Raw genomic sequence first — 15,590 nt, forward strand, 5'->3', positions numbered from 1 at the left:
GCAGTCTCCTCAAAATTCTCTCCTAATAAGTGTGTTTAGGGGCTCTCACAATAAATTTATTGGGAGAGAAGGTGGGCGGCTGTAGCGGTCTCCTTATAAACATCTCTCTGTAATTTGTTTTTCCTGTTTCTCTCTATACTAGTGCATACATACATATACAAAACCAATTGTCATCAAAAGAAATCAAATATTGTTTTTCTCAAACACTTATAATTCATCATAATTTCAAAGTAATCATGAAGAAGTTCAACGCCCATGTAGCTCCCACAAGTACTCCACAAGGTCATCACAAAGTTGTTCATGCCTCACACGGTCTTCAATCTGTCCATGCACTTGAAGAAATATCTAAAGATGATGTACATCCCTTCTTGGGCTCACATGAGCTATGTAACTTTTCCTGCTCTCATTCTCATATTGAAAGTCCTCTCGCTGACCTCGCTCGTCTTCTATGATTCTATTATGCATGATCACATAAGCTGTCATGATGCATCATAAAAGCTTTTGATCCCAAAATTTTGCCGGGACATGAAGAATGGCGAATCGAGTTTGCAACACCATTAGAATTCATGGGGGGAGAGAATTTTGGATCGCCAATACATGGAAGCAGGACAACGACCAACGTGTGATGCTCGATCGAGAGTTCCAATAGCGCATCCGCGAAGGAGCTTTCTCGCCTTCCTACATGCTTCTTAACGCTTAGCAAACCAAAATTTCTTGTTTCCTTGAGGGTTTAATATATCCCTTTTTCAGAAAAAATGTTCAAAATTAATAGTATACCGTGTTTGTTGTATTTTGTACCATTTTTTGGACTCCACCGATTTTAACGGCATCTGCATTTGATATCCGAGTTGTTCATCATGTTCCCAGTGACCTGGGTGATATATATGGAAGTTGATCACTAGCTAGGAAGCCGGGGGCGAAGGAAATGGTACGTCTAGATGTCCTTCTAGCATTAAGATGGCGGTTTTGATGGACGGCCTCGACTCAGGCTCTCCTTCACACACAAGAGCCCAACCTTCACCACCCGCTCCACGGCCACCGTATCGACCTCCTCCTTGCTTTTCATGGCCCTCTTCACCTCACCCTTCAGTAGGGCACTCATACACCAGCTCCATGTGGGTTTGTTCCTCGCCGACCTCCTCCATTTCCATGCTCCTCCTGCACGTCATGATCTCGAGCAGCACCACGCCGTAGCTGTACACATCAACCTTCGCTGTGACAAGGCCCATGCCCATGTACCACTCGGGGGCCAGGTACCCACGCGCGCCGCGGACACCAGTGAAAGTGTGTGTCTGATCAGGTTGGAGCAATTTAGCGAGCCCAAAGCCGACGATCTTTGTCGTGCCGGCCGCGTCTATGAGGATGTTCTGCGGCTTGATGTCACAGTGGATCACGCGACTGCTGAGCTCATCGTAGAGGTAGTGCAGACCCCAGGCTACATCGAGCGTGATGCCAAGGCGGTCAGACCACGGAGGCGTCGAGGCAGCACCCCTGAACAGCAGGTCGGCCATCGAGCCGTTGCTCATGAACTTGTACACTGATACGCCCATTTTGCATCATGTTTACCTACTGTTATTTATATTGTTTTATGCATGATAATGCTTTTTGGAGTAACTCTAATGCCTTTTCTCTCATAATATGCAAAGTTCACACAAAGAGGGAGAATTCCGGCAGCTAGAAATCTAGACCTGAAAAAGCAACGTCAGACTACCTATTCTGCACAACTCCAAATGAGCTGAAACTTCACGAGGAATTTTATGGAATAAATAAGAAATGATGGAGCAAATAACTACCGGAGGGGGGCCACCTGGTGAGCACAAGACACTAGGGCACGCCCTGGTGGGTTGTGCTCAGCCCAGCCCACCTCCGCTGCTCATCTTCTGGTATATAAGTCATTTTGACCTAGAAAAAATAAGGAGAAAACTTTCGAGACTAAGCGCCGCTATCTCGAGGCGGAACTTGGGCAGGAGCACTTTTTCCCTCCGACGAAGCGATTCCGCCAGGGGAACTTCCCTCCCAGAGGGGAAAATCATTGTCATCATCATCACCAACAACTCTCCCATCTTGGGGAGGGCTATCTCCATCAACATCTTCAACAGCACCATCTCATCTCATACCCTAGTTCATCTCTTGTGTTCAATCTTTGTACCGGAACTATAGATTGGTACTTGTGGGTGACTAGTAGTGTTGATTACATCTTTTAGTTGATTACTATATGGTTTATTTGATGGAAGATTATATGTTTAGATCCAATATGCTATTTAATACCCCTCTAATCTTAAGCATGATTATCATTTGTGAGTAGTTACTTTTGTTCTTGAGGTCACGGAAGAAATCTTGTTGCAAGTAATCATGTGAACTTGATATATGTTCGATATTTTGATGGTATGTATGTTGTGATCCCCTTAGTGGTGTCATGTGAACGTCGACTACATGACACTTCACCATATTTGGGCCTAAGGGAATGCATTGTGGAGTAGTAATTAGATGATGGGTTGCGAGAGTGACAGAAGCTTAAACACTAGTTTATGTGATATTCCGTAAGGGACCGATTGGATCCAAAAGTTTTGTGCTATGTTAGAATTTATTCTTAATATCTTAATACTTTTCTCGTAGTTACGGATGCTTGCGAGGGGGTTAATCATAAGTAGGAGGTTGGTTCAAGTAAGAATAACACCTAAGCATCGGTCCACCCACATATCTAAGGGTTAATTATCCTTTTGCCCTTAGTGGTGTCCATGTGCTCAGTTTTGCCCTCAGATGCGAATCGTGCTCAGTTTTGCCCCTAGTCCGTGCGCACCAACTCGTTCTGTGAACTCTGCCGTCTCTGTCAGGTCAACCTTTTGACTCGGCCCTTATAGGTGGGACTAGGCGACAGAGACGCCGTAGACGATCAGACCGTTGCACGCGTGGCTTGTGGGACCCAACAGAGAGCCCTTGAGCAGAGAGTCGTTGCGGGTGTGCTATATAAGCGGGTGACAGATAGCGGCAGTGACCACGGCGATAGAGAGCATGGTGGTGACCACGGAGAGAGAGAGAGCACGGCGGTGGGAAGCTAGCTATGGAGGGCGCGGCGGCGTTGAGATCCCCTTTGGCTTCGAGCTCCATTTCTTCCTCAAGCTCCCGCGCCACCTCGCGGATGCAGAGCCGGGCGCATGTGGACATGCCTATCTTTGTCTGTCCGCAGTGCTGGGAGGGCGTTGATCAGAGGGTTTCTCACACACCGAGGAACCAGAATCGTCTGTTCTACATGTGCAGCGAGAATGGGGTAAGAATCGGGGCAATTGCACCATTTTCGTGGTCGGGATCTTTGAGCAATGGGTTGATCTGTTTGGCGTTCATGCAGGTGACATGCTTCTTGTTGGAAATATGCCCTAGAGGCAATAATAAATAAGTTATTATTATATTTCCTTGTTCATGATAATCGTTTATTATCCATGCTAGAATTGTATTGATAGGAAACTCAGATACATGTGTGGATACATAGACAACACCATGTCCCTAGTAAGCCTCTAGTTGACTAGCTCGTTGATCAATAGATGGTTACGGTTTCCTTACCATGGACATTAGATGTCATTGATAACGGGATCACATCATTAGGAGAATGATGTGATGGAGAAGACCCAATCCTAAGCTTAGCTCAAAGATCGTGTAGTTCGTATGCTAAAGCTTTTCTAATGTCAAGTATCATGTCCTTAGACCATGAGATTGTGCAACTCCCGGATACCGTAGGAATGCTTTGGGTGTACCAAACGTCACAACGTAACTGGGTGACTATAAAGGTGCACTATAGGTATCTCCGAAAGTGTCTGTTGGGTTGGCACGAATCGAGACTGGGATTTGTCACTCCGTGTAAACGGAGAGGTATCTCTGGGCCCACTCGGTAGGACATCATCATAATGTGCACAATGTGATCAAGGAGTTGATCACGGGATGATGTGTTACGGAACGAGTAAAGAGACTTACTGGTAACGAGATTGAACAAGGTATCGGGATACCGACGATCGAATCTCGGGCAAGTATCGTACCGCTAGACAAAGGGAATTGAATACGGGATTGATTAAGTCCTTGACATCGTGGTTGATCCGATGAGATCATCGTGGAACATGTGGGAGCCAACATGGGTATCCAGATCCCGCTGTTGGTTATTGACCGGAGAACGTCTCGGTCATGTCTGCATGTCTCCCGAACCCGTAGGGTCTACACACTTAAGGTTCGGTGACGCTAGGGTTATAGAGATATTAGTATGCGGTAACACGAAAGTTTTTCGGAGTCCCGGATGAGATCTCGGACATCACGAGGAGTTCCGGAATGGTCCGGAGGTAAAGAATTATATATAGGAAGTGCTATTTCGGCCATCGGGACAAGTTTCGGGGTCACCGGTATTGTACCGGGACCACCGGAAGGGTCCCAGGGGTCCACCGGGTGGGGCCACCTGCCCCGGAGGGCCACATGGGCTGTAGGGGGTGCGCCTTGGCCTATATGGGCCAAGGGCACCAGCCCCAAGAGGCCCATGCGCCAAGAGAAGAGAAAAAGGGGAGAGTCCTAAAAGGGGAAGGCACCTCCGAGGTGCCTTGGGGAGGATGGACTCCTCCCCCCCCTTGGCCGCACCCTTCCTTGGAGGAAGGGGCAAGGGCTGCGCCTCCCCCCTCTCCCTTGGCCCTATATATAGTGGGGAAAAGGAGGAGCAACCATACCTAGGGCCTGGCGCCTCCCTCTCCCTCCCGTGACACATCTCCCTCCTCCCGCAGCGCTTAGCGAAGCCCTGTTGGAATCCCGCTACTTCCACCACGCCGTCGTGCTGCTGGATCTCCATCAACCTCTCCTCCCCCCTTGCTGGATCAAGAAGGAGGAGACGTCGCTGCTCCGTACGTGTGTTGAACGCGGAGGTGCCGTCCGTTCGGCGCTAGGATCATCGGTGATTTGGATCACGACGAGTACGACTCCATCAACCCCGTTCTCTTGAATGCTTCCGCGCGCGATCTACAAGGGTATGTAGATCCACTCCTCCCTCGTTGCTAGATAACTTCATAGATTGATCTTGGTGACACGTAGGAAAATTTTAAATTATTTCTACGTTCCGCAACAGTGGCGTCATGAGCTAGGTCTATGCGTAGTTTCTATGCACGAGTAGAACACAAAGTAGTTGTGGGCGTTGATTTTGTTCAATATGCTTACCGTTACTAATCCAATCTTGATTCGGCGGCATCGTGGGATGAAGCGGCCCGGACCGACCTTACACGTACTCTTACGTGAGACTGGTTCCACCGACTGACATGCACTAGTTGCATAAGGTGGCTAGCGGGTGTCTGTCTCTCCCACTTTAATCGGATCGGATTCAATGAAAAGGGTCCTTATGAAGGGTAAATAGCAATTGGCATATCACGTTGTGGTTTTTCGTAGGTAAGAAACGTTCTTGCTAGAAACCCATAGCAGCCACGTAAAACATGCAAACAACAATTAGAGGACGTCTAACTTGTTTTTGCAGGGTGTGCTATGTGATGTGATATGGCCAAAAGGATGTGATGAATGATATATGTGATGTATGAGATTGATCATGTTCTTGTAATAGGTATCACGACTTGCATGTCGATGAGTATGACAACCGGCAGGAGCCATAGGAGTTGTCTTTATTTATTTATGACCTGCGTGTCAACTTAAACGTCATGTAATTACTTTACTTTATTGCTAAAGCGTTAGCCTTAGTAGTAGAAGTAATAGATGACGAGACAACTTCAAGAAGACACGATGATGGAGATCATGATGATGGAGATCATGGTGTCATGCCGGTGACAAGATGATCATGGAGCCCCAAGATGGAGATCAAAGGAGCTATATGATATTGGCCATATCATGTCACTACTATTTGATTGCATGTGATGTTTATCATGTTTTTGCATCTTGTTTACTTAGAACGACGGTAGTAAATAAGATGATCCCTCATTACAATTTCAAGAATGCGTTCTCCCCTAACTGTGCACCGTTGCTAAAGTTCGTCGTTTCGAAGCACCACGTGATGATCGGGTGTGATAGATCCTTACGTTCACATACAATGGGTGTAAGACAGTTTTACACATGCAAAACACTTAGGGTTAACTTGACGAGCCTAGCATGTGCATAGACATGGCCTCGGAACACAGAAGACCGAAAGGTCGAGCATGAGTCGTATGGTAGATACGATCAACATGAAGATGTTCACCGATGATGACTAGTCCGTCTCACGTGATGATCAGACACGGCCTAGTTGACTCGGATCATGTAATCACTTAGATGACTAGAGGGATGTCTATCTGAGTGAGAGTTCATAAGATGAACTTAATTATCCTGAACATAGTCAAAAGATCTTTGCAAATTATGTCATAGCTCGCGCTTCAGTTCTACTGTTTAGATATGTTCCTAGAGAAAATTTAGTTGAAAGTTGATAGTAGCAATTATGCGGACTAGGTCCGTAAACTGAGGATTGTCCTCATTGCTTCATAGAAGGCTTATGTCCTTAATGCACCGCTCAGTGTGCTAAACCTCGAAAGTTGTCTGTGGATGTTGCGAACATCTGACATACACATTTTGATAACTACGTGATAGTTCAGTTAAACGACTTAGAGTTGAGGCACCGAAGACGGTTTTGAAACATCGCGAAACATATGAGATGTTTCGAGGGCTGAAATTGGGATTTCAGGCTCGTGCCCACGTCAAGAGGTATAAGACCTCCGACGATTTTCTTAGCCTGCAAACTAAGGGAGAAAAGCTCAATTGTTGAGCTTGTGCTCAGATTGTCTGAGTACAACAATCGCTTGAATCAAGTGGGAGTTGATCTTCCAAATGAAATAGTGGTAGTTCTCCGAAGTCATTACCACCAACCTGCTAGAGCTTCGTGATGAACTATAATATATCAGGGACATATATGATGATCCTTGAGATATTCGCGATGTTTGACACCACAAAAGTAGAAATCAAGAAGGAGCATCAATTGTTGATGGTTGGTGAAACCACTAGTTCCAAGAAGGGCAAGGGCACAAAGGGATACTTCATGAAACGGCAATTCAGCTGCTGCTCTAGTGAAGAAACCCAAGGTTGAACCCAAACCCGAGACTGAGTGCTTCTGTAATAAGGGGAACAGCCACTGGAGCAGAATTACCCTAGATACTTGGTAGATGAGAAGGCTGGCAAGGTCGATAGAAGTATATTGGATATACATGGTGTTGATGTGTACTTTACTAGTACTCCTAGTAGCACCAGGGTATTAGATACCGGTTCGGTTGCTAAGTGTTAGTAACTCGAAATAAAAGCTACGGAATAAACGGAGACTAGCTAAAGGTGAGCTGACGATATGTGTTGGAAGTGTTCCCAATGTTGACATGATCAAGCATCGCACGCTCCCTCTACCATTGAGATTGGTGTTAAACCTAAATAATTGTTATTTGGTGTTTGCGTTGAGCATAGACATGATTGGATTACGTCTACCGCAATACGGTTACTCATTTAAGGAGAATAATGGTTACTCTGTTTATTTGAATAATACCTTCAATGGTCTTACACCTGAAATGAATGGTTTATTGAATCTCGATCGTAGTGTTACACATGTTCATGCCAAAAGATAGTAATGATAGTACCACCTACTTGTGGCACTGCCACGTAAGTCATATCGGTATAAAACGCATGAAGAAGCTCCATGTTGATGGATCTTTGGACTCACTCATTTTTGAAAGGATTCAGACATGCGAACCATGTTTGTTGGTAGATATGCATGAAGAAACTCTATGCAAATGGATCGTTTGGACTCACTTGGTTTTGAATCACTTGAGACATGCAAATCATACGACATGGGCAAGATGACTGAAAGCCTCGTTTTCAGTAAAATGGAACTAGAAAGCAACTTGTTGGAAGAAATACATTTTGATGTGTGCAGTCCAATGAGTGTTGAGGCGTGTAGTGGATATCGTTATGTTCTTACTTCACAGATGATTTGAGTAGATATTGAGTATATTTACTTGATGAATCACGCGTCTGAATTATTGAAAGGTTCAAGTAATTTCAGGGTGAAGTTGAAAGATCGTCGTGACAAGAGGATAAAATATCTATGATATGATCATAGAGATGAATATCTGAATTACGAGTTTGGCACAGAATTAAGACATTGTGGAAATTGTTTCACAACTAATACAGCCTGGAACACCATAGTGTGATGGTGTGTCCGAACATCATAACTGCACCCTATTGGATATGATGCATAACATGATGTCTCTTATCGAATTACCACGATAGTTTATGGGTTAGGCATTAGAGACAACCACATTCACTTTAAATAGGGCACCACGTAATTCCGATGAGATGACACCGTATGAACTATGGTTTAGGGAAACCTAAGCTGTCATTTCTTAAAAGTTTGGGGCTGCGACGCTTATGTGAAAAAGTTTCAGGCTGATAAGCTCGAACCCAAAGAGGATAAATGCATCTTCATAGGACACCCAGAACAGTTGGGTATACCTCCTGTCTCAGATTCGAAAGCAATAAGGGATTGTTTCTAGAATCGGGTCCTTTCTCGAGGAAAAGTTTCTCTCGAAAGAATTGAGTGGGAGGATGGTGGAGACTTGATGAGGTTATTGAACCGTCTCTTCAACTAGTGTGTGGCAGGGCATAGGAAGTTGTTCCTGTGGCGCCTACACCAATTGAAGTGGAAGCTTGTGATAGTGATCATGAAACTTCAGATCAAGTCACTACCAGACCTCGTGGGATGACAAGGATGCGTACTACTTCAGAGTGGTACGTAATCCTGTCTTGGAAGTCATGTTGCTAGACAACAATGAACCTACGAGCTATGGAGAAGCGATGGTGGGCCCGGATTCCGATAAATGGCTCGAGGCCATATAATCCGAGAGAGGATCCATGTATGAAAACAAAGTGTAGACTTTGGAAGAACTACTTGATGGTCGTAAGGCTCTTGAGTACAGATGGATTTTAAAAGGAAGACAGACAATGATGGTAAGTGTCACCATTAAGAAAGCTCGACTTGTCGTTAAGGTGTTTCCCGACAAGTTCAAGGAGTTGACTACGGTGAGACTTTCTCACTCGTAGAGATGCTAAGAGTCTGTTGGAATTATATTAGCGATTACTGCATTATTTATGAAATCTTGCAGATAGGATGTCAAAACATTGTTTCCTCGACGATTTTCTTGAGGAAAGGTTGTATATGATACAACCGGAAGGTTTTTGTCAATCCTGAAAGATGCTAATAAGTATGCAAAGCTCCAACAATCCTTCTAAGGACTGGAGTAAGCATCTCGGAGTTGGAATGTATGCTTTGATGATGATCAAAGATTTTGGGTTTATACAAAGTTTATGAGAAACTTGTATTTCCAAAGAAGTGAGTGGGAGCACTATAGAATTTCTGATGAGTATATGTTATGGATCAGAAATGATGTAGAATTTCTGGAAAGCATATAGGGTTATTTGGAAAGTGTTTTTCAATGGAAAGCCTGGATTAAGCTACTTGAACATTGAGCATCAAGATCTATAAGGATATATCAAAACGCTTAATGGTACTTTCAAATGAGCACATACCTTGACATAATCTTGAAGGTGTTCAAGATGGACCAGTCAAAGAAGGAGTTCTTGCCTGAGTTGTAAGGTATGAAGTTAAGACTTAAAGCTCGACCACGGCAGAATAGAGAGAAAGGACGAAGGTTGTCCCCTATGCTTAAGACGTAGGCTCTATAGTATGCTATGCTGTGTACCACACCTGAAGTGTGTCTTGCCTTGAGTCAGTCAAGGGGTACAAGAGTGATCCAAGAATGGATCACAGGACAGCGGTCAAAGTTATCCTTAGTAACTAGTGGACTAAGGAATTTTCTCGATTATGGAGGTGGCAAAAGAGTTCGTTGTAAAGGGTTACGTCGATGCAAGCTTAGCACCTATCCGGATAGCTCTGAGTAGAGATACCGGATACATATAATGGAGCAACAATTTAGAATAGCTCCAAGTAGAACAGTTATTTGGAAAAGCTCCAAATAGAACGTGGTAGCTGCATCTGGGAGATGACATAAAGATTTGTAAAGCACACACGGATCTGAAAGGTTTAGACCCGTTGACTAAAACCTCTCTCACAAGCAACATGATCAAACCCAGAACTCATTGAGTGTTAATCACATAGTGATGTGAACTAGATTATTGAATCTAGTAAACTCTTTGGATGTTGGTTACATGGCGATGTGACCTGTGAGTGTTAATCACATGACGATGTGAACTAGATTATTGACTCTAGTGCAAGTGGGAGACTGTTGGAAATATGCCCTAGAGGCAATAATAAATAAGTTATTATTATATTTCCTTGTTCATGATAATCGTTTATTATCCATGCTAGAATTGTATTGATAGGAAACTCAGCTACATGTGTGGATACATAGACAACACCATGTCCCTAGTAAGCCTCTAGTTGACTAGCTCGTTGATCAATAGATGGTTACGGTTTCCTTACCATGGACATTAGATGTCATTGATAACGGGATCACATCATTAGGAGAATGATGTGATGGAGAAGACCCAATCCTAATCTTAGCTCAAAGATCGTGTAGTTCGTATGCTAAAGCTTTTCTAATGTCAAGTATCATGTCCTTAGACCATGAGATTGTGCAACTCCCGGATACCGTAGGAATGCTTTGGGTGTACCAAACGTCACAACGTAACTGGGTGACTATAAAGGTGCACTATAGGTATCTCCGAAAGTGTCTGTTGGGTTGGCACGAATCGAGACTGGGATTTGTCACTCCGTGTAAACGGAGAGGTATCTCTGGGCCCACTCGGTAGGACATCATCATAATGTGCACAATGTGATCAAGGAGTTGATCACGGGATGATGTGTTACGGAACGAGTAAAGAGACTTACTGGTAACGAGATTGAACAAGGTATCGGGATACCGACGATCGAATCTCGGGCAAGTATCGTACCGCTAGACAAAGGGAATTGAATACGGGATTGATTAAGTCCTTGACATCGTGGTTGATCCGATGAGATCATCGTGGAACATGTGGGAGCCAACATGGGTATCCAGATCCCGCTGTTGGTTATTGACCGGAGAACGTCTCGGTCATGTCTGCATGTCTCCCGAACCCGTAGGGTCTACACACTTAAGGTTCGGTGACGCTAGGGTTATAGAGATATTAGTATGCGGTAACACGAAAGTTTTTCGGAGTCCCGGATGAGATCTCGGACATCACGAGGAGTTCCGGAATGGTCCGGAGGTAAAGAATTATATATAGGAAGTGCTATTTCGGCCATCGGGACAAGTTTCGGGGTCACCGGTATTGTACCGGGACCACCGGAAGGGTCCCAGGGGTCCACCGGGTGGGGCCACCTGCCCCGGAGGGCCACATGGGCTGTAGGGGGTGCGCCTTGGCCTATATGGGCCAAGGGCACCAGCCCCAAGAGGCCCATGCGCCAAGAGAAGAGAAAAAGGGGAGAGTCCTAAAAGGGGAATTATTGCTACGTTCCGCAACACTTCTTTCTTTGGGTCGATGCTCTGGCCAAGACTCTGATGAATGAACTGCAACAAGAGCATGAAGAATGGTTGCACATGCTGCCACAAATGGCAGTGGCCGCAGCACGAGCTCTGGAAGAAGAGATGGAGGGCGAAGCATGCACTGACAGAGAGCTAGCTGTTGAGCTTAGGATGTTGAAGAGGAAGGTTAGGAAGCTTAAAGATCAAGAAAAAATACCAATACCCGTTTGCAATTACTTTTGGGCATTTGTAGGTATGGTAATCGCACTGGTTGTAATGTTGAAAATGTATGGAAAGACATGAATTATGGAGGAATTTGTAAACTTGAAATTGTATGAGAAATTCACCTAGTTTAAATGTTGGTCAAAGTTGTTTAAATGTTGAAAAAATAGAAGAAGTGACCAACATTTAAATATGTTGAAAAAAGGAAGAAGAAATGAGGAATTCAGAAACTTTTGATCAATGAAATGCAGCTCTCTGCTCTGCCTTTCTTTCAAAAAAAAGGTTCCTCTGTGGCCCAAATTCAGAGCGTAGAGCCAAGTGCCGGCTAGGCTAATGGGCCAACGACATCCAATTAGGCCCATTCCGGGGTTCTCTTCCGTGTTTTCTGTTTACTATTCTGATTTAATTTAGGCAGTAAATCATAATGCTAAAACTTTTTGTGGAAGCTAATTGAATTATTCCAGAGCCAAACAATTAATTTTAGAATTTTTCTGGAATTGTTAAATATTTAATAGCAATTTAATTACTCCAATTCAAATATACCATGATTTAAATCAAAGACCAAAATGTCATGGAAAATGTGCCTTAGCTCTGCTAGAGGTTTACACTTGGTGCCAAAATTAATGAACATTTTTAAGGGCATTACATTGAGAAAAAAATAATTTGTCTAAAAAATGAAGGGTGGAAAATGCACAAAAAATTGGTGCGGCTGGGGACTCGAACCCAGGACAGCGTGGGATTGTGGCGTTTAGGGCTGCGCTGGTAACCACTAGGACAGACGGAAAGACTTTGACATGGGTAGGGAAGGAAGGTATACATAGTGAGACCATTTGTTTGTACTGAATGTTTGCACCCACGTGAGAGTGGTTTTCCTTTGTTTTGCACTAAAATTTTGGAGGGTTGAAACGTATGTTTGCACTGCCACATGATTTTGGTTAGAGTGGCACTTGGTTTAGGATTTAAAGGGAATAAATTTGCATGTTAGTTCATGACTTGGTTTAGGCAATAAATGATATGTTTGGGCACGCATTTTTTAACACACATAATAACTTGGATAGATAAGATGCAACACACTGTACCCTTACATAGATGGGTACCCATAGATAAGTTCACGGACACGACACGACACGGCACACACGACACGCCACGACACACACGACATAGAAAAGCAACAAAATAAAAACAATAAAACTAAAACATGACGAGCTTGACTCCGGGCTCACACCCCTTCTTGAACATCTTCATGTTGACCTCCTTATTCCACCTTGGCCGCACGGCCCTTCAACACCATCTTCAACTTCACACCTCCTCCTCCTCATCGTAGGGAAGGGAGTGCATCTGGCCTGGAGTGGGGAAGATGCTCTCGTGGTTGGTGAAGATGTTGTACACCGTGAAGAAGATGGACTCGCAGCCGCACCAAAAGACTTGACCGAGGAGCTCGCGCGCGTCAAACGGGTTGGTGAAGGTGACCGTGAGTAGTAGGAGGATGCCGTCGCAGTCACGAACGTCGTTGAGGGTGAACATCCTAGGTGAGCCTCGTGGGAGGTGGGCATAGCCGGCTCTGAGGAAAGCGCGAGTGAGCACAACGGACCCCCTCCACCTTGAAGTCGCCCACACACGGAGCTCCCTCTCCACGAGCACGCTCAGTGGGTAGTGCAGCTCTGGCACGACAGGCGGACGAAGGAAGGTCGGCCCGTTGTACTGCATCTTCACTTGGTCGCTTGGGTGTTTGAAGTTGGAGAGAATGGATCTGGCTTTGAAGGAAATATTCCCTAGAGGCAATAATAAAGTTATTATTTATTTCCTTATTTCATGATAAATGTTTATTATTCATGCTAGAATTGTATTAACCAGAAACTTAGTACATGTGTGAATACATAGACAAAACAAAGTGTCCCTAGTATGCCTCTACTTGACTAGCTCGTTTATCAAAGATGGTTATGTTTCCTAACCATAGAAATGTGTTGTCATTTGATGAACAGGATCACATCATTAGGAGAATGATGTGATGGACAAGACCCATTCGTTAGCTTAGCATTATGAGCATTATAGTTTCATTGCTACTGCTTTCATCATGACTTATACATGTTCCTCAGACTATGAGATTATGCAACTCCCGGATACCGGAGGAATACCTTGTGTGCTATCAAACATCACAACGTAACTGAGTGATTATAATGGTGTGTCCGAACATCATAACCGTACTTTATAGGATATAGTGCAATCTATGATGCCTTTTTACCGATTTACCACTATCATTTTTGGGTTATGCATTAGAGACAGCTACATTCACGTTAAAAAGGGCACCATCTAAATCCATTGAGACGACACCGTATGAACTGTGGTTTAGCAAGATACCTAAGCTGTCATTTCTTAAAGTTTGGGATTGCGATGCTTATGTGAAAAAGTTTCATCCTGATAAGCTCAAACCCAAATCGGAGAAGTGTGTCTTCATAGGATACCCAAAAGTAACTATTGGGTACACCTTCTATCACAGATCCGAAGGCAAGATATTCGTTGCTAAGAATGGATCCTTTCTAGAGAAGGAGTTTCTCTCGAAAGAAGTGAGTAGGAGGAAACTAGAACTTGATAAGGTAATTGTACCTTCTCCTGAATTGGAAAGTAGTTCATCACAGAAATCAGTTCCAGTGATGCCTACACCGATTAGTGAGGAAGTTAATGATAATGATCATGAAACTTCAGATCAAGTCACTACCGAACCTCATAGGTCAACCAGAATACGTTCCACACCAAAGTGGTACGGTAATCCTGTTCTGGAAATCATGTTACTAGACCATGACAAACCTACGAACTATGAGGAAGCGATGATGAGCCCAGATTCTGCGAAATGGCTTGAGGCCATGAAATCTGAGATAGGATCCATGTATGAGAACAAAGTGTGGACTTTGGTTGACTTGCCCGATGATCGGCAAACCATAGAGAATAAATGGATCTTCAAGAGGAAGACGAACACTAATAGTAGTGTTACTATCTACAAAGCTCGAATTGTCACAAAAATGTTTTGAAAAGTTCAAGGTGTTGACTACAATGAGATTTTCTCACTTGTATCGATGCTTAAAAGTCTGTCCGAGTTATCTTAGCAATTGCCGCATTTTATGAAATTTGGAAAATGGATGTCAAACCTGCATGGATTTCTTAAAGAAGAGTTGTATATGATGCAACCAGAAGGTTTTGTCAATCCAAAAGATGCTAACAAAGTGTCTGAGCACCAGTGATCCATTTATGGACTGGTGAAAGCATCTCGAAGTTGGAATGTACGCTTTGATAGTGTGATCAAAGCATATAGTTTTATACAGACTTGCGGTGAAGCCTGTATTTACAAGAAAGTGAGTGGCAGCACTACAGCCTTTCTGATAAGTATATGTGAATGACATATTGACGATCGAAAATGATGTAGAATTTTCTGGAAAGCATAAAGGAGTGTTTGAAAGGAGTTTTTTCAAAGAAAGACCTCGATGAAGCTGCTTACATATTGAGCATCAAGATCTATAGAGATAGATCAAGATGCTTGATAAGTTTTTTCAATGAGTACATACCTTGACAAGTTTTTGAAGTAGTTCAAAATGTAATAGTCAAAGAAAGAGTTCTTGCCTGTGTTGCAAGGTGTGAAGTTGAGTAAGACTCAAAACCTGACCACGACAGAAGATAGAGAGAGAATGAAAGTCATTCCCTATGCCTCAACCATAGGTTCTATAAAGTATGCCATGTTGTGGACCATGCCCTGAGTTTGGCAAGGGAGTACAATTTTGATCTAGGAGAAGATCACTGGACAGCGGTCAAAATTATCCTTAGAGGACTAAGGAAATATTTCTCAGTTTTGGAGGTGATAAAGAGTTTGTCATAAAGAGTTACGTC

At 43.8% G+C, this 15,590-nt stretch overlaps 1 pseudogene; it reads right to left on the reverse strand.

Moving 5' to 3' along the window:
• Positions 1–1,079: 1,079 nt before the first annotated feature.
• Positions 1,080–15,590, reverse strand: part of LOC125516569 — a 76,719-nt pseudogene continuing 62,208 nt past the window's right edge.

The sequence above is a fragment of the Triticum urartu genome, chromosome 6, assembly GCF_003073215.2.
Source record: "Triticum urartu cultivar G1812 chromosome 6, Tu2.1, whole genome shotgun sequence".
NCBI classification, from domain to species: Eukaryota; Viridiplantae; Streptophyta; class Magnoliopsida; order Poales; family Poaceae; genus Triticum; species Triticum urartu.